This window comes from Azolla caroliniana, unplaced genomic scaffold, assembly GCF_043228905.1.
Source record: "Azolla caroliniana isolate FFs.n. ecotype wild unplaced genomic scaffold, voAzoCaro1.0.p SCAF_1, whole genome shotgun sequence".
In the NCBI taxonomy this organism is placed as follows: domain Eukaryota; kingdom Viridiplantae; phylum Streptophyta; class Polypodiopsida; order Salviniales; family Salviniaceae; genus Azolla; species Azolla caroliniana.
In genome coordinates, this window is record NW_028230436.1 from 14,510,511 (window position 1) to 14,535,657 (window position 25,147).

Consider the following 25,147-nt stretch of genomic DNA (forward strand, 5'->3'; position numbering starts at 1 on the left):
TAATGCAGCTCACCGAACCAAACTAGTACCGGCCAGTGTACTATGCTAATCGCAAATTATCAACGGCAAAGCGTAACTATTCCACAACGGAGCGGGAGGCGCTAGGGATGATATATAGCATCAATAAATTCCGGCATTATTTACTAGGGAGGAAATTCACGTTCCACGTGGATCATTCGGCGCTGTTGTATTTGGTGGAGAAACAAGCCCTGACGGAGAAATTGGCACGATGGATGCGGTTGCTTCAAGAATTCGATTTTGTAATTCAACACCGACCAGGGACGCAACACGCAGTGGCAGATTTTTTGAGCAGACTCGAGAATGGAGAAACAGTACAGAAGGATGACGACGATTTTCCGGACGTCGACATCTTGCGGGTAGCAGCACTGGCAGAAAGAACGGAATCGACCTTTCCGGACCAGAGGCTTATGGAAATGACATACTTTTTTACTACGGGATTGCCCCCACCACAATTACGCACGGAATTGTATATCACAAAGGAAGTGACGGCATTTGGGACGTGGGTACGTGAGGATGAGAAAGAAGCAGTTTTACGGGAGGCGCACTGCGGCACGGCATGCGGCCATTACGCTGGCGATGTTACAGCCCGGAAAATATGGCAGGCGGGCCTATGGTGGCCAACAACGCAGAAGGACGCATCCGAGTATTGTAGAAAGTGTGATTTGTGTCAACGGATGGGCCAGCCCATGGAGGGCGCAAGGATACCGCTAGACCCCTTCTAAAAGTGGGGATTGGATTTTGTGGGCCCCTTCACACTGGCGGCAGCCCATACGGGCAATAAATACATATTGGTAGCCACGGATTATTGCACCAAGTGGGTAGAAGCAAAAGCACTACGAGAAAATACGGCGGCCGTCCTAGCGAGATTCCTTTACGAGCACATCTAGTGCCGGTTCGGCTGTCCGATTGAGCTCATCAGTGAACAGGAGAGTCACTTTCTCAATACGGTGGTTCGGGAACTAACACATCATTACGCCGTAGTCCACAAGAAGAGTATGCCATATAATCCACAAGCGAATGGGTTAGCAGAATCCACCAACAAGACGTTGCAGACCATCTTGAAGAAATTTGTCAATGAAAATAGAACGGAGTGGGATACCAAATTACAGAGTGCGTTATGGGCGTACAGAACTAGCTACAAAACAAGCATACAATCAACACCGTTTCGACTAGCGTTTGGGCTGGAGGTTGTGATGCCGGTAGAATTTCAAGTACCCAGTTTGCGGATTCAGGTACGGGACCGACTATCGGAAGCCAAGTCGGAGGAGGTACGGCTCCACCAGCTACTTGAACTCGGGGAAAAACGCATACACAGCATGGCTGTGTTGGAGCAGGAATAGCGATGGCATAAAGCGTTTGTGGATCGCCATCGGAACGCAAGGGAAAAGGAGTTCGCCGTCGGACGAGCGGTGCTGGTTTTCCAAACCCGCATGGGCCATATGCCAGGGAAGTTACAATTCCGCTGGACCGGCCCGTACTGGATAACTGAAGCGGAACAAGGCACGTTCCACCTAGGTACGTTGGCCGGGGAAGTAGTACGGCAAAAGGTGAATGGGTTTTGCCTTAAACCTTATCTGAGCCCTATGCCACCTAACCCATTCACCGCCGGACGGGACAGAGCCGGAGAACCCGCGGCATAAATGGACGGCCCACTTGTACCATAATGTAAAAATAGGTTGTATGTAACCGTTACGGAAGAAAAGAAGAAGAAGAAGAAGAAGAGAGAAGATAGCGACACTATTAAAAGGACTAAATGCATGCATAGACTCCTAGATCAAGAACACGCGGCACCACGATGGCTCACCGCCCAATGAACCCTAAGCCACAAAAAGAAGGAAATAGAAGATCTTCTGCACAAAACAGAAACCCACCTTCTAACTATCAGCGCTCCCCCTCACCTTCTCCTCCATCCTATCACAGAGCTCCAACCCATCGCAACCACCAGTCTCCTCCCCACGAACCTACTCTAGCGATGCCGATCTTCATCTCTACTGCCTTACGCCGATGGCTCATGGAGAAACGCTTGGATGGGTACATCCGGGTCGCAGAGGCACCCCCACACCCGGATGCCATGGACATCGCCAGAAAGCTTAACATCGACACGGTCACCAATTCTTCCATCCGGAAAAAGTTGGACCTGTCATCGTTGGGCGAAAGGCATTTTGAAATTCCTCCTGCCGAGGCGCTGCAGAGATATTTTGGGCCATATTCCTCTTCTGCCAAGGCCTATAGAACAAAGCAGATCCCGGATCCCTTCTTCTGGGAAGTTGCCAAGTTCCTGTTAGAAGTCGGTTGCATACATGTCAACGCATATGGGATGCGCAAGCAGAAGGCGGGTATCATTATCGATACCTTTGAAGGGCGTGCGGTCGATTGGGGGGTCATCACAGGGCCAACGTTAAGGGAAGGCCTGCATGCGTATTAGGCAGGCAAAAAGCTCAGGTCGATCATACAACAGTACCTTGCGGTACTATTCCCACCCCGAGGCCTGCCGGCACCGCAGCCCAGCCGACCCACGCCGCTGCCCCGATCTGCGAAGCGTAGGTCAGCGGAGTTAGCTGCCCCAGAGTGGGAAGAGGAACCCCAACCCGCCTAGATAGACACGCAGACAACACCTCCCGCCCAGCCACACACACGGACAACGCAGGAGGAACAACCGGCATACTCCGCGGAAGCAACCCCAGACCGAAACAGTGTAGATTGGACAGGAAAGATGGGCTAGGATTAGTCAAAGACGTCCCCACGGCGGCAGAGATAACAACCGAAGGTGATGGCTCCGCAGCTACGGAGCCCAATACCACCTTCGAAATCATCCGAGAGCCACGATCGATCATTACGACCCAGTCCCAATGAGGGAAAGCCATATTAATGGCGGAAAGCGAGGTTTTGGCATATCCAGATATCCTGGACACGGCCCATGAGTTCAGTGCACTCTTACAGTTCGGAACCTCTTTTGAGCTCATGGAATTCCTGGCAACGCAACAGATAAAGGCCTCACAACGAATGGTCGATGATCGAGCGCGCCCTAACACAAACGGCAGAGAGCGACGATGAGGACTGGCTAGCCAGGGTCGGCAAACAGAGGAACGCCAGTGTACGTCGAGTGGGGATGGAGCTACCCCCATTAAACACGGCCCTAGTCGAAGTCCATAGGGAACTGGCAAAGGTCAGCACGGGCGCTAAGGAGATGGCCATTAAAAATAAGAATGACTGGAAGAAGGTGAAAATGACCCAAGCTAAGCTGCAAAGAGCCAATGAACGCATCGCGGAGTTGGAATTTAACGCGACTACGGCACAACAGGCAACTCCGCCACCAAGCCACGCCATCGACGCTTTGAAGGAAGAAATTGAGGCTCAGACCGCCATCGCCTCAAAAGTGAAAAGTTGAACTACAGAGAAAAGGAGATTCGGGCTAACGGCCGGAAGGCAGTAAAAACCCTTGAAGAGAAACTCGCTACGGAGGTAGCATAGCACATCTGGACAAAAGACGAAAACGCCCAATTACGGGATGAAGCGAAGAAATCGGAGGCGGCAATTGCGGGACTCCGAGCCTTATTGGAGAAAAAGAAGGTATGGTTCGACGAGCAGCTGGTGGTCGAACAAGAAAGAAGGCATCAGCTCGAAATCCGCCTAAACAATGAAATGGGGAAATTAGAAGAACAACATGCAAAGGAATCCCAGCTGTGGGCGGGCCTGAAGACCACGTACGAAGAAGCGGCGGTGGTTACGCAGCAAGAAATGGCAAACCTCAAGAAGTCGGTGGAGGACGCACGCAACCGTTGCCAGGCCATCACCGACAATGTGCGTATCCTTCTACAAACAAATCAGGAGAGGTTCACAGCGTAATTGAAAGCGGCGATGGACAAAGGATGGATGGCGTGGGCAACCCAAGCAGCGGAATTGCACGCGTATCGTGCGGACTGGGAGAACCGGCGAAAAGACAGTCGAGGCTTCTATAAACTAAATGAGGAGAGCATTGCGGCCACACGGGAGGACCTAGCACAAGACTATCGTGCGCTAGCGGACCAACATTATGAAGAACTCGCACAGCTCTTAGATGATTTTGGTGAAAGCCAGGAGGAGCTATTTCACCAGATCACACAAACCGGCAACACGCGAACAAATGAGGAATCCAACGCAACACCAACACCAATTCCGAGCACGGCCGAAGAAGAGGAACCTCAGGCCAGATCACCAGAATGTACAACAACGGTGAACAGCGTGGACCGACGAGCGGAGTCCCCCACAGTACCTGACAACGAAACCGTTGCCCAAGAGGAGCCCCATCCGCAGGAGCCCACGCTATCAGCGGAACAAACGGAGAACGTTACGGGCCAGGCGGAATCGCAACCCCACTCCCCGGAGCCTACAACGACGGCCGACACCACGGAGGAAGTGACGATTGAGACAGAGCCGCGACCGACCGCAAGCACGACGACAGCGGAGCCCAACTCACTAGCTCAAGAAGAGCCCATCGTACCCGGACCACCCACACAGGACGACCGCGACATCGAGAGAAGCCATTCTGACCAAACGGGGGAACCACACCACAATGCACCTACGGGCTCTACGTCGCCTCCGGACACGGACACCGTAGCAGAGCCAAACATCCAAGCCATTTTGGAAGAAGATTAACGGGATGGGTCCGACGTGCCAAGGCACTGTCCCACAGGCGTGCCAAGTGTTGTCCGTCGGAATAGTAACCGACGAACAAGAGCGTAGGAATAAGAAATAATATTAGATCATAATGCATGTAACAGTTCACGCAGGAAGCGTGAACGGCTAAATAGACCCTGCGTATATAAAGGGTAGAAAACCTCTGATAGAGGGGGAGTGTATTTTGAAATGTAAAGAAGCGTATCGTAATAGAATTCTATCTTCTCTGAAAATCTGTGCATAGTGACGGCTAATCTATTGTGTATCTGGAACACCTGAGAGTGTAAGAACGTGAGTGTAACCACCGCTAAGGAGTCGGTTGTAGCCATCTCCCTTATACACTGCTAGGTTACAGGGAACATTCCCCTACGTATTACGCATAGACGCCACCATTCGTTGTTTCACAATCACTTGTAGGTCTAGGTCGAAGGACTGACCACAAACCGTGTTCCTAATCGGTAACAAAGTGATTCAGAAGGACACCCTGTGTTAGTGGCTAGTCCGGCCCAGGAGTAACACAATTTTGGCAACTGCGATTTCTGTAGAACGTAGTGAACATCGGGGAATGTATGACTAGACCGACAAACGACCCAATCACCAAACGAGCAAGAAGACTAGCCGAGAGACTACGGAGGCGGGAGGCCTACCAGCAGGCGACCGAGGAGATCAGACAAGACCAGTCTTTTCCCAGAACGATTCGGCGGGTCGCGAAGGAGTCATCCGGTTGTAGAACCAACAATATACGGACGAAGGTAGTAGCCTGAGCAGTTTATGGCAGGTAGAATCGATATTGCAAACCCTTGTCACAGGTGTCGGAGAATCGGAAGCCTTCTCCAACTTTGAGTTGGAATCGAACAACGAGCACAGTGTGCACTCGAATTATCAAAGCAGTCACGACACCCCGGACAATTCGGAGGAAGACGGATCGGTGCACACACCGACACCGGAAGTAGAAACAACATTACCCACACCTCCAGGCCACGAGACAAACCAAGACCAACAATCGGAGAAAACGGCCGAGCGCGTATAAACACCACCACCGGACTAGCAATCCAAGAAAGAAGAGGATCAGACACCGACACCACCCCCAGTGCTACCCTTCGACGACAATACCATGTCATACTCGTACCCAAAGTATCGGGACGAATCGGACGCAGAGGCGCACGTATATGCTTTCCTACAGACATGGGAAGCGAACCATGTCTTGCAATGGTTGATAGAAGTAGAGGTCGAACGTTCAAAGATCGCGAAATTTGGAATGACATTAGAGGGACTAGCAACAAGGTGGCACAAAAAGCACCTTTCAGGGAGCTTCGCCACATTCGAAGCCTTGCGGGATAAATTCCTGCGATAGTTCCATCAACAAGTGGAGCAAAGAGAGCTAGTCGGTCAATTCTATACGGTCTATCAGGAGCCTAATGAGACAATCCTGCAATTCATTATCCATTTCCAGACACTGCACATGGAGCTGACAAGGGCACCTCCGGAAGACGAGGCAAAAGCGGTCTTTCTGGCCGCACTCTGGGAGCCGCTATGAACGATGTTGTCAGTATTCGACTTCCAGACCACCACCATTCATGAAGTTGTCAACTGGGTGCTAGAAATGGATAGGGCCCAGAATAGCAATCACATGGCAATGGGAGCTCTACAATGACTACTACCCAGAGAAGAGGACTTACGGTTTCGACAGGCAGTCCAATGTACAACGTGCCTCAACCCTAGTCACTCTACATTAGAATGCACGATGCGGACACAGTGCATGTTGTGCCACTCCTGGTCCGACACCATGGACCGGTGTGAGTACAACATATTCAATCGGCAAGCGGCACCAGTCTGGCATATTAAGCCCCGGAGCGAGCAGCAACCGAACTGTCGAATACGAGTGTATAATGGCCGTATTCACACTGTCCCTTTGGACAGCCCAAGTTTCGGCTATTTCTGTAAATAGCATAAAGGGCAATTGCCCTAGGACAGTCACTATATAAAGTGACTTTGTAACCTTTAGAAAAGGTCGGTTGTCATTCTTTGTAACTGTTGCTATTGGAATATAATGTTTTGTTTGTGCCTATCTCTCTCTCTCTCTCTTTGTGTGTCTATCTTGCTTATGCGCATACACAGGTTCTTCTTCAAACAGAATGTTGCTTGCAGTTCCGCATTGAGGGCCCTGTCCCCAACATTTGGTATCAGAGTGTTGGAGGTTCTTCAACCGGCTGTCGGCCGTCATTGTACACCACACAACATTCCGTTTTCATTTTCTTTGAATAACAAAGAAGGGAGAAGAAAAACAAAAAGCTCGCATCTCACTGTGTTAAATCACAAATTAGAGTAAGCCAGTCGATTGTACTCTGTTCCTGTGATTGTAACCGCTTGAGGGGAGCTCCTTGAGCAACAACCGACCCAATCGTGCTTCATTCGGTTAAACAACATCCGAATAGGTCACCGGACGCTATTCACCCACTTGCTGTAACCACCCGCTGTAGATTCGTCTCCAGGCAACAACCAAATTCGTGCTTCACTCGGTTGATCGACATTCGGGAGGATCAGTTGGATCCGTCCCTCTCATCGTTGCAATCATCCGAAGCAGAATCGACCCAAACAATCGATTTCTTGTAATCGGTATTAGGCATACAATCGGAAGCTAACCGGGCTCACCCCGACTCGGCAACATTCGGGAAGACCAGTCGGTTCTATCCCTCAAGTTATCATAGTCACTCCGAGCAAGTTCAACAACAAGTATCCCAAACCAAAACGACTTGGAAAGTTCAAAACCGACTAGAACGATATTGGGTGAGCCGACCGGCTACACCCCACTAAGGTTCGTAGTCAACTCCAAACCAAGTCTTACCAACCGAAACCGAAGCAGATGGCATGAACATCCGGCTCATCGGAGATGAGTCTAAGGAGGTTCGATGGTTCGAACTTCAACTTCTGGAAGGAACAAATGCAGGACTATCTCATAGTCAAGGGTCAGATAGACCCGATTGAGAATGAAAATCCTCTAAAAGCATACAAGGCAAACGAGTGGCTAAAGCTTGACAAAATTGTCTGCGCCACGATTCAGATGCACTTGTCAGAGTCAGTGTACTTCGTAGTGCAATCATGCACGACAACTTTTGAACTTTGGAAAACATTGTCGGAAACGTATGAAAAGAAGATCACGGCAACGAAGATGTATCTAATCCGACGCCTCTACAACTTGCGGATGAAAGAATCCGGTTTGGTTCAAGCACACCTCAACGAGTACGAAAGCATAAGCTCCCAAATCTCGTCTCAGGGGATGGCAATCAAGGATGAACTCAGAGCAATGATACTCATGAGTAGTCTCCCCTCTTCATGGGAAACTTTCGTTACAACCGTGTGCAATGCTTCAACAATTGCCATTAAGTACTCCAAAGTCACGAGCGTAATCCTGACTAAAGCAGCTCGGAGAAATTCTTTCGCCAAAGACTCGGCAGATGAAGCTTATGTAGTACAAGGTTCGACCGACCGATCGAACAACCGGGGAAGAAGTTATTCTCGACCACCGAACAATCAGCAAAACCGGAGCAAGTCCCGGGACAACCGAATCTGCAACTACTGCAAGAAACCGGGACACATCAAAACCGATTGTCGGGCACTAACAACAAAAACCGACAAAGCTCAGAGAGCGGATCAGAAGAGTAGCAGGCATGAGGAGGTCAACTACGTCAGCTCTTCAGCCGAAATTTTGACGACCGACACGAATATATTGTCCATAGAGAACCTAGTCGAATCAGAAGTTTTGCTTACGACTGAGGAATCGAGCACATGCCTCCTGGACTCAGGCACATCGTATCATGTGACACCTCACTGATCTCAGTTTTGGCAATACTTGGACCTGCACTCTGACTCAGTTCAAGTCGGAAACTCGCAGCACTGTGCTATAATCGGAATCAGCACCGTAGAGCTCAACCTTCCGGGTGGCTCTACACTCGTACTACACAATGTCCGACATGTTCCAGAGCTCTCAAGACCCTTGATCTCAGTCAGACAGCTTGACGAAGCCAGCATCCGTGTCGGATTCTCATCAGGAGGGTGGACACTCCACAAAGGGAACCTCCTGCTTGCTTGAGGACCAAAGGTACATTCCTTGTACCCTTTATATGTCACACTCAAAGAGGGTGACTTATTTTTGGTTGATATCCCCCTGTCATCGTTATGGCACGGACGACTTAGACACCTCAGCAAGGTTGGCATAACGCACCTATCCAGAGACAGTTACATCCCCAAACTCTCCTAATCGAATCACCAATTCTGCGAGCATTGCCAGTACGGCAAACAGGTAGCCACATCACACCCGACATCAGCACCAAGAGAATCGAGTCCCCTCGATTTGGTCCACTCGAACGTCTGTGGCCCGATGCCACATCAGTCTCTCGGCGGTGCTTCGTACTTCGTCAGTTTTATTGATGACTTGACTCGGAAGGTGTGGGCTTACCCCATTAGAACCAAAAATCAGGTGTTCTCGATCTTCTCCGAATGGCTTGCAATGGTCGAAAATTAGACCGGTCAGAAACTAAAATGTCTCCGAACCGACAACGTAGGAGAATTCAAGTTTGAAGAATTCGTCAAATTTTTCCGGGAACGCAGCATTCGATGTGAATATACGGCACCCTATAGTCCAGAGCAGAATGGAATTGTTGAATGCATGAATCGGACAATTCCAGAACGCATAGTATCCATACTCCAACACTTCGGACTCTCGAATGACTTTTGGGCGGAGGCTCTACTTACAACAGTACACATAATAAATATGTCGCCAAGTAGACCTCTATGACTTCAAATACCTCAGGAAATAGGGACCGGTAGTAAGCCGAATTATGACAAGCTGAGGATCTTCGGTTGCGAGGCATATGCCCTCATACCGAAAGACGATCACCGGAAACTCGAGCCAAGATCAAGGAAATGCGTTTTCCTTGGGTATGGACCCGACGGCGAGATCGGTGAGTTTTCCATGAAGTTTGCCATGACGGACCTCGGTCCGGCAAGACACATACTTGGTATGAAGATTAGTCGACATCGTGATAAACGACAACTTTTCTTGTCTCAAAATGACTACATCAAACGTGTCTTGGAATGCTTCAACATGCACTCGGCCAAGTTTGCTTCGACCCCGCTCCCCACTAACCTTCGACTGTCTTAGCGAGACTGCCCGACATCCGATCCGGAGGGGGAAGATATGAAGTCGGTACCGTATGCACCGGTAGTCGGCTCCCTTATGTACGCAATGGTCGCAACACAGCCTGATATTTCTCACGTCGTAGGAGTCGTCAACAGATTCATGCACAACCCAGGCCAATCACACTGGAACGCAGTCAAGCATGTGTTCAGATATCTAGCTGGCACAAAAGACCACGACATTCTTTTTGGCCCAAACTCAACCTTAGGCATAGTCGGTTACACCGACTCGGACTTCGCCAGCTGCGTGGACAGTCGGAAATCAACAACCGGATATTGTTTCAAATTCGGCAATGGAGCAATCTCGTGGAAGTCGAAACTTCAGGAGTGCACATCCACTTCAACAACCAAAGCGGAATATGTAGTTGCGTCCGACATGGCAAAAGAAGCTTTATGGCTCGGTCAGCTAGCGCACATGTTTCGACAAGTCGACCTCGACTTGGCTCCAGTTGTCTACAACGACAGTCAGGGTGTTGTTGCTTTGTCAAAGAATCCAGTTCACCACAACGCCTCCAAGCATATCGACGTTCGATATCACTTCGTTCGGGACTACGTCATTTCAGGGAAAATCGGTCTCGAGAAAATATCCACAACCAATAATATCGCAGATGGAATGACCAAGTGTCTTTCGGCGGATCGTTTCCGGTCCCTTCGGCACCAGATGGGCATCACGAAAAATCGGTCCGGTTAAAGTCGGACACACATCACAGGATGGTTTCGGACCACCGACATCAGTTCTTTGAGGATCGGCTTCAGCTCTTCCGACCCGACCGGTTCGGTCTTCTGTCTTCGGATCTTGCCGACTCTAACAAAACCAATCTGTTCGACAGCCTTGTACATACCTGTAACTTTAGTATAACCCATGTATACACCCATTACGGGGGAGTGTCGAATACGAGTGTATAATGGCCGTATTCACATTGTCCCTTTGGACAACCCAAGTTTAGGCTATTTCTGTAAATAGCATAAAGGGCAGTTGCCCTAGGACTGTCACTATATAAAGTGACTTTGTAACCTTTAGAAAAGGTCGGTTGTCATTCTTTGTAACTGTTGCTATTGGAATATAACGTTTTGTTTGTGCCTATCTCTCTCTCTCTCTCTCTCTCTCTCTCTCTCTCTATGTCTATCTTGCTTATGCGCATACACAGGTTCTTCTTCAAACAGAATGTTGCTTGCACTTCTGCATTGACGGCCTTGTCCCCAACACAGATGAGGAACAGTTCTAGAGGGAAGAACGATATCGACCGGAATGAAGGGACCGGTATGACGACAGAAGACGAGAGGACTACGACCAAGACCGCAACTACTGATGAGGGAAGACTACAATCGAGACTGTTACGATCGTGACTACTCCCCAAATTATGGTTGAATGAGAGACGACAGAAGGTACTCAGAATGACAGGAGTACCCAGATCAGGATAGACGGTACCCGAAACGCCAGGGGCACCGGAACCACCGCTGCCACAACCATAAGGGAAAGTATCACCGAGAAGAATGTCAGGAACTGGCCAGAGAGTACCAACGGGAGCCGGATACAAGTGCAACGGTCCCAGACCCACAACTAGAGCAATAGAGGCTAGAAGAAACCAGCCAGATGAATTCCGGTATTAAGCCAGAAACGATAGAAAAAGGAGAATCGAGTAATAATCAGAGGGTTTACTGCTACTACTACCGAAAGGAAGGACATTACAGTATCCAATGCCCGGTCAAATCCATTGAGAAGCAGCCGGGTAAACATGGTGATTGCCGAGGTGACGGATGTTCAACAAGTCACAAAAAGATCCAAAGGAAAAGTTGTCGAGTGGGAGGCCAAGGAGGCCATCAGGAAGCAAGCCACTGAATGGATACAAAAAGCAAATGAACGGAACGTGGCCGAAGTGAAGGAACAAATCTAGCCTCGCGAGGAACCATTCTGGAGCATGGACAATGACCCCACTTGGCAGGCGTTACAACAGTGTCAGATCATGTTGCCTCTAGGCCGTTTGTGGCAGTTAGTTCCCCGATTCACGGAAGGACTTAAATTGGTGGTAACATCACAAAACCTAGAGCCGGCACAAGCATTCTTCTCCAATCTGGAGGAAGGACCGGTAGTAGTGGACACCAGCAGTCCAGCGATAACGGTGATTATCAAAGGAAAAGAGATACTCGGAACAATTGTGGATGGAGGTTCTCGAGTAAACGTGATAAGCCAACGAACCTGCGACACGCTTGGTATCAGAGAATGGGAACCATGCCCGTTCTGGCTGCGAATGGCGGATACTAGTTCGGTTCGGCCAACTAGACTCATTTGGAACTTGGAGATTACAATCAATGGGAATGCATTCCGGATATCCGCAGTAGACCTGCAACTCAACGCGCAAGGAGGTTATCCCCTGTTGTTAGGGAGACCATGGCTAAGGATGGCACATATAAAGCAAAATTGCCAGAAGAACATCATTACCTTCCGAAGAGGAGAGACGAAAGTGTGGGTACCGACCCAACCATGCGCAGGTACTAGTAAGGAGTTGTCACCTCTATATGCAAAGAGCATAAACATGTTGGATGGATTAGCAGAAGACGAAGTCGACCGGTACCTAGAAGAACGTCCGAAGATAGTACCGTTATTTGAGGTAGATGTCGTCGAAGCCGTCACACCGTACGTTGTGCACTCAAAGGAAGTTTGGGACGAGACCCGATCAGAGAACTGCGATAGGCATAGGAATCGCTAGAACGGGAAATGGCAGTATCTCAACGAGTGAAGGCATCTCAGTTGGAAGAGGTGGACCTCGGTACCGAGGAAGCGCCGAAACTGGTGAACGTGACAAAAGAATTTTCACGGGAAGAGAAAAGGGCAATCATTGAACTACTCAAAGAATTCCAAGATGTGTTCGCATGGTCATACAAGGATATGCAAGGATTGGATCCCCAATTGTACCAACACCAGATCAACCTTAGCAAGGATGCGAAGCCGATGGCGTAGCGATGTTACCGGATGAACCCAAACTATGCAGCAAGAGTTAAAGAGGAAATTGATAAACTGTTGAGAGTCGGTTTCATCTGACCAGTAAAACAAGCAACCTGGCTGAGTCTGATAGTCATCATACCAAAGAAAAACGGAAAGATCCGGGTGTGTGTGGACTACAGAAAGTTGAATGCCGCCACGGTGACGAATGTGTTCCCGTTGCCATTCACGGACGGGGTGTTGGATACAGTAGCCGGTCATGAGTTATATAGCTTCTTGGAGGGATTTAGTGGTTATAATCAAATCCAGATGCACTTGGCAAATCAGGAGAAAACGACGTTTGTTACGGAATGGAGAGTGTTCGTCGCAGTAGTAATGATGTTCAGACTAAAGATGACACCAACACCAACATAGAGGATTATCATGGAAATATTCGGGAAATATATTCCAGCATTCACACCAGTCTTTTTGGATGACTTTGTAGTTTATAGCCGGAAGGGAGAACATTTGGACCATCTCCGGATGTGTTTGGAAAAGTGTTGGGGATTCTGACTAAGCTTGAATCCAGCGAAATGTGTTTTCAGGGTAACCAACAGGGCACTACTCGGACACATCGTGAAATGTGTTTCCAATGGACGGAGCAAGAAAATAATGCGTGCCAAGCATTGAAGGTGATGTTGTTAGAGGGCCCGGTAGTGCAACCTCTCGGATTGGATGAAAGATTTTCACGTGTTCGTGGATGTGTCCAACATAGCAATAGGGAGTGCTCTCATGCAGTTGACTGAACCTAGGTGGTACCGTTCGGTGTATTACGCAAGCCGGAAACTCTCAGAGGTGGAACAGAATTATTCAACAACGGAGAGAGAAGCCCTCGAAATGATATATAGTGTCACAAAGTCGACCGATACCTAGATGAACATCTGAAGATAGTATTGTTATTTGAGGTAGATGTCACTGAAGCCATCACACCGTACGTCATGCACTCAGAGGAAGTTTGGGACGAGACGGATCAGGAGGCGATTCGAGAACTGCAATAGGCACAGGAATCGCTAGAACGGGAAATGGCGGTATCTCAACGAGTGAAGGCATCTTAGTTAGAAGAGGTGGACCTCGGTACCGAGGAAGCGCCGAAACCAGTGAACGTGGCAAAAGAATTGTCACGGGAAGAGAAAAGGGCAATGATTGAACTACTCAAAGAATTCCGAGATGTGTTCGCATGGTCATACGAGGATATGCGAGGATTGGATCCCCAATTGTACCAACACCAGATCAACCTTAGCAAGGACGCGAAGCCGGTGGCACAACGACGTTACCGAATGAACCCAAACTATGCAACACGAGTTAAAGAGGAAATCGATAAGCTGTTGAGAGTCGGTTTCATCCAACTAGTAAAATAAGCAACTTGGCTGAGTCTAATAGTCATCGTACCAAAGAAAAAGGAAAAGATTTGGGTGTGTGTGGACTATCAAAAGCTTAATGCCGGCACAGTGACGGACGCGTTCCCACTACCATTCACGGATGAGGTGTTGGATGTAGTAGCCGGTCATGAGGTATATAGTTTCTTGGATGGATTCACTGGCTATAATCAAATCCAGATGCTATGGCCGATTAGGAGAAAACGGTGTTCGTTACAAAATGGGGCGTGTTCGTCACGGTAGTAATGATGTTCGGACTAAAGAAGACACCAATGACATTCCAGAGGATTATCATGGAAATATTCGAGGAATATATTCCAGCATTCACGCAGGTCTTTTTGGATGATTTTGCAGTTTATAGCTGGAAGGGAGAACATTTGGACCATCTCCGGATGTGTCTGAAGAAGTGTCGAGGATCCCGACTAAGCTTGAATCCGGTGAAATATGCTTTTGGGGTAACCAACGGGGCACTTCTCGGACATATCGTGAGTAGCGACGGAATAGTCGTCGAACCGGACAAGGTGACCACCATCTTAAAAGCACCGGCACCAACTAAAGTCAAGGCATTGAGCCAGTTTTTAGGTCAGATCCGGTGGCACAGCCAGATGCTCCGATACTTGGCGAACTTCGCCACTCCCTTACATGAATGGAGCAAGACAATAAGGTGTACCAAGCGTTGAAGGCGATGTTGTCACAGGCGCCGATAGTGCAACCTTCGGATTGGACAAAAGATTTTCAAGTGTTCGTGGATGCACCCGACATTGCAATAGGGAGTGTTCTCATGCAGTTTACCAAACCTAGGTGGTACCGTCCGGTGTCTTAGGCCAGCCAGAAACTCTCGAAGGCAAAACGGAATTATTCTACAACGGAGAGAGAAGCCCTTGGAATGATATGTAGTGTCACAAAGTACTAACACTATCTATTAGGATGCAAGTTTTCCTTCCATGTGGACCATTCAGCGCTAGTATATTTGGTATCCAAAGCATCACTAACCAGTAAATTAGCATGGTGGACATTTCTACAACAGGAATTCGAATTCGAAATATACTACCGACCGGGAGTACAACACGCAGTGGCAGACTACTTGACCCGGCTGGAATCTGGAGAGGTAGGTGACGGAGTCCGGGATGATGACAGGAACACACGCTCCCAATGAACAATGCTCGGCCACAACCGAGCCTAGAATCAAACACAAAAAACGGGTAATGAACGCACGACACAGTGAAGAGAGAAGTACACAGGATGTTAACGTGGAAAACCCAAACTAGGGAAAAACCACGACAGCCCACAGACTGCAAACTATCACTATATCAGAATGTACAATAGTAAAGCACCAAGGCAACGACCTTGAGCTTGCTATCTTCGCCACATGCGGTGGTTACAACAGAGGCAACGACCTCTTCCTCTCTCTCACTCTCTCTGTACACAGTTACGCGCTCTAATCTTGCACCAACAAGAATGACAACCACAATACTAAGTTTGCCCTAAGTCATATTTATACTAATATGACTTTTCGGCTATTTACAAATATAGCCCCGATGGACTCTCAGAAACATATTTACGAATATGTCCCTTCATCCGGTGAGCACTCCTCACTGGGCCTGCATCATCCGGCGCTTGCCGGGCACACGTCATCCGGTTCTCACCGGGTCTTCACCATCCGGCTCTTACCGGGTACTCGTCATCCGGTTCTCACCGGGTCTTCCGTTGCCAGGTACTCGTCATCCGGTTTCGGCCGAGTTTGCTCATCATCTCTGTTCTTTTCACTTCCCATCCGGAGGGACCTGTTTCCTAACATACGAGTTCTCGGATGCTAAGCTATTCAAAGTCACCGCGGAAACGGTAGTGGATGAGACAATGGAAAGCGAGGATAAATGGCTCACCGACATGCATCAGTTCCTGAGTTCCGGATCGCCTCCAGAAGAGCTGAGCCAGGATGAACGGAAACAGTTGGCGGTCCAAAGTTGCCATTCTTGTTTAATAGAGGATACATTGTATCACAAGGGAGCGAACGAAATCTAGCGGCGAGCGGTAAGGAGTGATGAAAAGGAAGCGATTTTAGGAGAGGCCCATTGCGGAGTTGTCGAAGGCCACTATGATGGAGACGCCACCATCTGGAAGATTTGGAAAAGTGGGCTATGGTGGCCAACAACCCTAAAAGACTCGATCCTTGTAAAGAATGCAATCTCTGCCAAAGGATGGGTCAACTCACAAAACAAGCACGGATGCCCCATCAAAAATGGGGATTAGACTTCTTGGGGCCATTCAAGCCTCTAGCAATGCGAACAAGAAACCGGTACATCATCGTCACGATCGACTATTGCACAAAATGGGTAGAAGCGAAAGCGCTCAGGGATAACACTACGGCATCAACGACAAAAATTTTATATGAATACATATGGTGCCAATACGGATGCCCGATTGAGCTCATCATCGACCAAGGTGGTCATTTCCTAGGGCAAGTAGTGGAAAGCATGACCGTGTTCTACGCAGTAGTGCATAAACATAGCACACCTTACTATCTGCCAGACAGACTAGGACACGAAACTACACAACGCGTTACGGGCATACTAGATGGCTTACAAAACAAGTATCCAGACGACACCGTTCTGATTGGCATTCGGATTGGAGGCAGTTATGCCTATGGAGTTCCAAGGAGGAAACGAGAAAGAATTCAGTATTGGCAAGCTAGTGCTAGTATTCCAGACCCAAATGCACAAGATGTCAGGGAAGTTGCGATTCTGGTGGACCAGACTGTTTTGGATTACGAAGGAATTCAAGGGATCTTACCAACTAGGCACGCTGGTTGGAGAGGTGTTGGACAAATGGATAAATAGTTTCCGGCTTAAACCATACAAAGGCCCAATGCCGGAGAACCCATTCAAGCAACCGGAGGGACAACAGGTTCTGGAAACCGGTGCACTTCCGTCTTCAATGGAGCCGATGCAGTCGGGCACTAAAGACTAACTTAACGGCACCTAGTACGGCCAGGTATTTCAGGCCGTACGAGTAAGATAATAATAAATATATTATTCAATATGATGAACGACCACCATGAAAAGGTGTGACGAAAACCATTTAAAGCGCACCACGCGGCACAATCATACTATTATGGTACACGACGTGCATGCGCGGGATTCAAGAAGTGGCGGTTGATAGAAATGGGGATACAAAACGTCATTTCACGAGAGAAGGGTTTTGAGATCACAACAGAGCACACAAGCTTTTGGAAAATCATAGGTAATCACCCAAGCATCAGCAGGCAACCGTAACAGTGCAGTGGACGAAGAAGACACAGGCCCTATTGCACTCTCGACCTCTACAAGAGACTGCTTCAACAAACATGGTTTGGAAGGGTTAGTGAATGCACTGCCACACGAAGAACTAGAGAAGATCGCAACAAAGATTGACCTTGAGAAGATCTTCGATGGCACCGTCCAAGTCCTCATTGGGTTACTTGTTGGGGGAATGTATTCCATCGAGAACCCCTCCATAGAAATCCTAACCGAATACTTTGGGGAGTACTCCATCGCCAGCAAAGCATAACGAACACAAGGCGACGAGAATCCCCTGTTCAGGGAGGTGGCTCACGTTTTATTAGAATACGTACTCGTGCATCCTCAACCACCGGCCATGCCAAAGAATTGGCCGGATTTATCATAGCAACATTCGAAGGCCTCAAGGTGGATTGGCCGGTAATTATAGCTCACTCTCTACGAGCAGGCATCGCATCTGTAGTGGATGGGAAGAAGGCATGGTGTGGGTTAGCCCAGTGGCTAACATTATTGGTAACCCCAACACACGCCATCAAGCCGAAGAAGCGGACCCAGCCAGAAACTACACCAAATAAGGCATCCAAACAGCAGCCGCTCCTGTCAAAACACAACCCCGAATGGACGGTAGGGGAATTGTCTCAGCAGGAAATACAGACGACCCAGGAGCAGGAGCCGGTGGAGCCAATTCTAGAGAAAATGGCCAAACCAATCAAAATCATGTTGTACTGGAAGGACACAAACACGAACACGAACGACCTGGTCCAGAGGATGAACCGGGAAACCGTGGAGGAAGAGGCTGAAGATGAACCAACTGAAGCCCTTCAATGTTACCCAAGGAAGCGCGACACGGCACAGCAGGGGGAAGGATCGGATCCAGAGTAGGACAGTAGCTCGAAGTCCCACTCAGCATAGGTAGAACCCAGGATGGAAGAAGAGCCGGTAATAAGACCCAAAGTTGTGACAACGGTTCAACAAGAACCGGTTACAAAGGAACTTACCCCATCGACACGAGGAACGTTGTTTGGAGCAGACACTAGAACCACTGACCCAATGGCTTAGGAAGGAACACGAACCAAGATTGGAGCCAGGGTAGTAGTTTGTTATCCTAACACAACATGGAACATGCCCCCAATGGTTAAAGTGGCTCAAAGAGCAAGTATCCGGTGTGGTCGACCGAATGGAGGACGAACAACAACAAGTCGGAAGTCATGTGGAACGGTTGCTACCCACAACCGAAGAATTAGAGAAGGCTCCACAGATCCGGAGCCTGGAGGAAGAATTGAAAAGGGCCAAGGAATACGCGGTCATCATGGCTAACATGGGCCAACAAAGTGCGGTAACGGAGCCGGTGCCACCGGCTAATCTACAAAAGGAAGCTCCGGAAACGGATGCACAACTGGTAGTTAGTACAGCCCCGGAAAAAGATGTTGAGTGAGAACAGGAAATATTAACCTTCAGGGAGGAATTGGCCACTCGCGAAGCATTGCAAGAGAGAACGCAAAAGTAGACAGTCGAAGAAGAGAAGCAGAAAATAGAAGAAAATATCCGGAAAAGTCATGCAAACAACGACCGGCTGAAGGAGGAAAGACAAAAACTACTGCAAGAGAAGGATAAGCTTCGCGAATGGTAGAGATGGAAATAGCGCGGTTGAAAGAAGAAATCTGGCAGCAGAAGGAGAGAGAGGATCGAGCGCGCTCCCAAATAAACCACCGGCTAAAGCAGAAAATAGAGGGTTTTGAAAAGTTGCACCGGGACCACAAGCAACTAGACACCGAACATAAGAAGCTTGGGTCGCAATTTGACCGGCACCGAGAAAAGTTGAAAGAAATCTGGACGGAACTGGCCAAGAAAACGAAGGCGTTGGCGGACGAACAAACCAAGGCAGTTGCTATGGCGAAGGCACCCGCAGAAGCGGCAAAGGAAAAAATAGAGCTAAACAAAAATTACTATGAGGAAGCAGAACGGGCAAAAATGGCTTTGGATAGGGTCCAAACAACCTACCAAACCTAGTTGCTAAACTATGAAGTGCAAGCTCAGGCTACCACCGCCCTCACTAGGAAGCTGAAGGAGGACAAGACAAAGCTCGGAGTGGGCCGAATCTAGGCAATGGTGAAGGCATGGAAGAACCGGACAAAGAAGAATATCGATGACAACTCGGTGGGCTGGTGGACTCAATGGTCGCGACAAGCGGCGGAATTACAGGTCCTCTGAGCAGATGCAGAAAACCGGAAGAAGGCCGATGATAACTTTTACAAGATGGATGAAGAAAGTGTTGTCACCATCCGGGAGGAGTTGGCAGACGACTTCTTTTCCTTGGCCGGAGCTCTCCTCGAAGCTGTCTAGAGGCTGATTGAAAGATTTGATGATGATCAGCTTGGAACACAACTTCAACTTGAGCGATTCGAACGGGAGCGTCGGTGGTTGGAAGCAAAAAACCGGATGGCGGCAATAAATATAAGTGATGAGGAGCAAACTACGGAACTGCGGGTGCAACAGGAGGAACTGCCAAATAAAGTCGAAGGTGAACAGCCAAGGGGAGCCGGTGCAGACCAGAACAAAGTGACCGGATTGAAGCAGCAAGCAGGAACCGGAAACGGAGAGAATGCTGAAACCAACACAAGAACGGAGATGCCTCGGCCAGAAGAAGCCGGAGAGGAACACTAGGCGCATCAACAGCAACAGCAAATAGAAGAGCAACAACAGAACGAAGAACCACTCGAACCCCTAGTCCATAGCATATTGGACATACTCGACAAGGATTGATGGAGCTACCCTATGGGTTCGACGTACAATGTATTGTCCCACGGGTGTGCCGTGTGTTGGCCGGTGGCTGGAGTATGAAAAACAAGTGGGGGACAAGTCGAAAGCGGAATTGAAGTATTAGTTATTATTAAAATAGGAACAGATGGATCCGGAAGAGTTGCACCAATCCGGATCCAGACCGATTCGTAATCGGTTGCCGATAGGGCACCGTTTTGTAAACATAACCGAATGCCTATAAAAGGATCCAAAAAACGATGTATTAAGGGACATAATTAATATAAATGGAGTAGACTTTAAGATTATTGTGTATCTACGTACTTTCTGTTCTGTGCTTACTGTCTTATCTTACGTGTGTAATCAATTCGTGTATATTGTTAATCCAGAACCAGTCAGATAAAATTACATCTTTGTCGAAAACATTAACCGTAACCACCCCTTTGGTGAAATGATCCAGAAGGACACCCTGTGTTAGTGGCTAGTCCGGCCCAGGAATAGCATCGGTTGAACGCCTTTTGCACACATTGCAGAAAGGCCAGTCACAACATTTCTTATTGTTGATCGAAGAAAAGAGAGAACAATTGGCGACTTGATCGGCACTTAGGACATGCCGAATCGAGTCATTCTCTAATCATCAACCAAGTCAATGTTGTTGATTCCCGATCAGGAGAAATCCTTTCTATGGAAGACATTCTGATCAGAGAAGCCCTATATAGTGTGCATGACACACGAATTTGGTTGCTGGACTCTAGCGTCATTTTTCACGTTGTCGTGGAAGTCCACGGCTTGCAGGTTGGCTTTGGCAGGACCACCTAGGTCTCGAACCGGGGAGGTTGGTGACGAGAGCTGAGCCTGAGTGTTTGGTTGGGGGCCTTTGACACTGGTTATAGTCCACAACCTACAATCAGCAAGCTCTCGAACTTGCGACGACGTGTGCAGGTTGAGGCTATCATAAGTCTAGCCTCCATATGAGCACACGGGCTTGCGACTATATGACAATGAACACACGAGAGGTTTGCAAGCAAGAGCAAGAGAGAGAGGAAACATAAGAGATAGTGAATACGACACTCACATGAACGACAAAAGACAATAGCAAATCCTATTAATGAACAAAGTAGCTACCACGGCGCAGGACAAGCCAATAGAAACCACCGCAATGGGTATATGGCATCAAGCCTCCGGTCGGTGAGCATATGAGCTCACTACCACGAGCGAAGGTTGTATTCCTGCAGGCTGAGGCTATCATATTCATGCGGCCAATAGCTCTTCCATGGAATCGCCATCGACGAGGTGATCGTCCTCTCAATTAACATAATCAACTTCTGTCCGAACATTAGCTCGATTGGCATGTGTCCGATTATTGAACTATGTGTAGCCTGGTCGGCCCACTGAGAATAAGGGAGTAGTCAAGGCCAATTTCTAACTCATTCGTCACATGCCATACAATCGCCTCCACAATCGGACCGTGCCCACGTTCGACCTTCCCATTCGCTTCCAGATTGCACGTCATCGTGAGGGAGAGCTTTACACATAGTCGGTCGAATAACTCCATCTTTTCATGCACGTCCAGCTCCCCTCGGTCGGAAGACACATTTGTATTTACCAATCAAGAAACTATTAGTGAGTGTTTCATTTTTCATATTAAATATACCATAGAAAACAACTAAAACAAAACCACATGCACAAAACCCATGGTTTCAATGTTGGAAGCCCATGGTTTTCTACATGCCACAAAGCTAATGGTTTTGGTAATGTAACGATGGTTTTGAGGTGCTATATAAGACCCTACTAGGGCTTGTGTATGGAGGGGGGGGAGGGGGGGGGGATTATTCTTATAATTAATTACCTATCATTTAAGTGAAACAAGTCCTCTTTAAGGTATTCTATTCTTCTTTGTTTTTTTTCCAACCATCTCTTGGTCCAGAACCTCGACGATTCCACTCACACACACACACGGATCCGACGCTTTTAGCGACAATAGTTGGTGAACCCGATGTGAAAGAGCGACAAGGGAGGATAGTTGGTGAATCAAGTGAAAGTTTGGCCTGAGTGATGACCATGATGATGGAACGCATGCTTCGCAAGAGAGACAACACCATAGGCCTCGACAAGGCCATTAAGAAGATCGTGGATGCAAATGGTCGCTTCATTGGGAAAGATGTGAACTGATAACTTGAGGTCTACAAAACCAAAATGCAAAGGAGGGACATTCTCGTGGCAAAACAATTGTCAATCGTTGCAAGGGTTGTAGCTTTGAACCTTCATTTTCAAATCCTAGAGATACAAGAAAGCTCGGATTAGGTAACCTTTGAATGAAACTTACTTGAGGATGTTGGCCAATCAGGACGACCCATTCGTGAAAAGGTTACAAGATGGTTACGAGCCGAATAGAAGACGGGTGGGCACTGGGGCCGGATGAGGAGTGAAGAGGAAAAACTTAAATGGCACAAATAATTATTAGTAGTAACAGTTCACATTCTAAACGTAACTGCCCATGATCCCTATAAAAAGGGACATGGGAAGAATGTAAAGGGTAATCGATTGTAACAATGTATAAAGTCGTGTCATTAATAGAAATATGTCTTGCTTATACTCTGTCTCTATTTCTGTGTCGAGAGTTTTATCTGTGTCAAGCGTCTTGAAGTGCTCTGTGTATCGCGCACATAACCAACTGGTTGTAGCTGACTTGGGTCTAGGTCTCCACAGTCACAATAGCTCGATTCGTAACTGCAGAGGTAACCATAATTGTTTTCAGGTTCCTCTAAGCCAAAGAACTTGCCTACACCTTCGTCTCCCCCTGCCAAAAGACCTTGACTTGGATACTGAAGGAACAAGTATCCGACATCGTGTGACCCTAAGCCGATAACACTTTTGGCATGCCTAGTCGATTTGTGAAGACATAAAGAACAACGGGGGGATGGATGTCTTCTAGTTGATGAGGGAGCAAAGAGACAAGGAGACAAAGCAAACCGCATACTCGGGCAGATTCCCAACGCGCAACAGAGGTAGTGCCCATGGAGCAGTCTCTATTGGACTTCTAGTAGACAGACCACGTAGAAAGTGTGGTGGAATCAACGCTCACTGAGCAAACCCATCAAGCGTCGGAAGCCCAGTCGAGAGCACAACCCGAACCAATAATGACCAGCGGCAATAGTTCTAAGGTCGATCACAGAGAGGAACACACTCACCATACCACCAATCGGGACAACAGTCCCCCACACTGGGTAGCAGACAATCCTGCCAACAACACAATGTTGTACCCCTACCTGAGATACAATGATGAGGCCGACGCCGGGGCTCACGTGCATGCCTTCTTGAGAACGTGGCAGACCAGCCATGTATCACAGAGGTTAGCCAAGCAGGACGCCAATGCGTTTAAGATAGCTGAGTTTGGCTTATTGTTAGAAGGGTAAGCAACCAATTGGTATTCACAGCACAACTTGACCAAGTTCCAGGATTTTCAACAGTTGCGGAAAAAGTTCATCCTTCTTTTCCATCAGCGCATTCCGTTGTGGGAACTCATGAGTCAATTCTACGTTGTATATCAAGAACCACACGAGACGGTTCCACAATTCATCATCCGCTTCCAAAATTTGCAACGGCAACTGGTCTGCCCTCCTTCAACAGAAGAGTTGAAAGAAACTTTCTTGTCAGCCCTCTAGGAACCACTAATTACAACCTTGGTAGTTGTCGACTTCACCGAGAGGAAGCTGTTAATTGTTCTGCCGGAAACACCTTCGATATGCCTACAAGCTATCGGTATCAAGGGAAGTGTAATCGTGAAGACTGGTGCACGGAGGTGCCGTTAGGGGGAGAACACGGAGAGCATACCCGGAATAGAGCCCGGGTTGTATACGTAGTTGAGACCTTAAAAGCAACGACACATAGATGAAAACAACAAGAGCTATAGATATGTATTACTACAATAGTTAGCGATGATTACAAAAGAGCACGGCCCACAGCCGGTAGCCTTACAAAGCTCTTATAACTATGAACCGACCTCCCTAGGCTCTGGATATCTCTCCCTTGCCGAGGTACGCAGACCTCAGTTTATATACTTCTTTTCCTTCATACAGCGTCGAGCGGTCGGCTGACTCTGAGGCTCGAAACTTGGCGTTTTACCTAATTCTCCCTTACCTACTCGCCTTACTTCCGGCGTATTATATTTAACTAATTTCTATTTTTGGCCTATGGACAACACCTGGCACACCCGTGGGATAGGACTTTGTCCATCGGACCCACAGTTCACCATGGATTTAACAAAACCACATGAATTACAAAAATGGCCCGTTCCTACGGGGCTTAGAGGTTGGTCTTATTCTTCTTCCAATATGTCGAGGATATCCTCGGGGGCGTGGGGTTGGGTTGGCTACTCGGCCAGTGGGGTTGGTGATGGGGGTGGTGTTGCCAAGTTGGGGATGGCAATGTCGGCGTGTGTGCCCTCCTTTGTTGGGACCGATGCAGGCAGGGTCGGGGTTATAGTCTGTGGCTCCGGTGGGATGTGGACGTTGGTAGGAGTAGACTCCTCTGATCTAGCTGCCGCGGGGAGTGACTTGGTTCCTTGCTCGGTGTTTGTGGGAGCTCTGTGACTCCTGGTAGCGAGTCGTTCTTCCTCGTACGCTTCGGCTTCTAAACAAAACACCATTAGATCGTCGTTGAATTCCTCCAAGAATTGCTCGATGGCCGCGGTGTGGGATGTTGCCAAGCTATGATATTCTTCCATTAAGTCCTCATGGAGGTTCTGGATGTTGGTGTCATCCATCTTGTAAAACCATCGGCCCTCCTTCCGTCGGTTCTCGGCATCCGCACGTAGTATGTGTAGGTCCGCGGCTTGGGCTGACCACTCCTGCCAAACATGGTCGAGCGTTTCTTTGATCTTCGTG